The sequence below is a fragment of the Dasypus novemcinctus genome, chromosome 2 (assembly GCF_030445035.2).
Source record: "Dasypus novemcinctus isolate mDasNov1 chromosome 2, mDasNov1.1.hap2, whole genome shotgun sequence".
Classification (NCBI taxonomy): domain Eukaryota; kingdom Metazoa; phylum Chordata; class Mammalia; order Cingulata; family Dasypodidae; genus Dasypus; species Dasypus novemcinctus.
This window is the reverse complement of record NC_080674.1, coordinates 174,163,428-174,164,113: the sequence shown is the minus strand read 5'-3', so window position 1 is coordinate 174,164,113 and position 686 is coordinate 174,163,428. Positions and strand designations below refer to the sequence as shown.

At 38.0% G+C, this 686-nt stretch overlaps 1 non-coding gene across 1 annotated transcript; it reads right to left on the bottom strand.

The window, feature by feature from the left end:
- Positions 1–246: 246 nt before the first annotated feature.
- LOC111766576 (U6 spliceosomal RNA) lies at positions 247–353 on the bottom strand. The gene has a single exon (XR_002798597.1). It is a non-coding gene; the product is annotated as a U6 spliceosomal RNA (small nuclear RNA).
- Positions 354–686: the final 333 nt, after the last annotated feature.

The window sequence follows — 686 nt, the reverse complement described above, 5'->3', positions numbered from 1 at the left end:
CGGGGTTCCTAAAAAATGTCTATATATCCAAAGTATTCTTTTTTTTTTTTTTTTTAATTAATTTTTTTTATTTTTTATTGACTTTGTAATAATATTACATTAAAAATATATATGTGAGGTCCCATTCAACCCCACCCCCCCACCCCCCCTCTCCCCCCCCCCAACAACACTCGTTCCCATCATCATGACACATCCATTGGATTTGGTAAGTACATCTTTGGGCACCTCTGCACCTCATATACATTGAAAAATATGGAACGCTTCACGAATTTGCGTGTCATCCTTGCGCAGGGGCCATGCTAATCTTCTCTGTATCGTTCCAATTTTAGTATATGTGCTGCTGAAGCGAGCACCCAAAGTATTCTTTATACCTTATTGGAAACTCCCACAAAGGATTCATTATTTATAGGAGTTTTTGCACTTAAATGGATTAAGACTTACTTATCCTCAGAGAAAGAAACATTAGACAATTTATTCAATACTAAGGATTAATTTATCTCTTGAACCAATTAGAGCCACAATTGCATAGAGAGGTCAGGTGGCCTGAACAGTGGGCTGCAGAATTGGCAGATTTTATTCTAGAGGTGAAGGGACAACATCAGGAAAAGCCCATGCAGAGAATTTAATAGCAGGACATACTGGGGTGTATACCAAAGACAGACTAAATGGCCATTCATTCCTTCTTT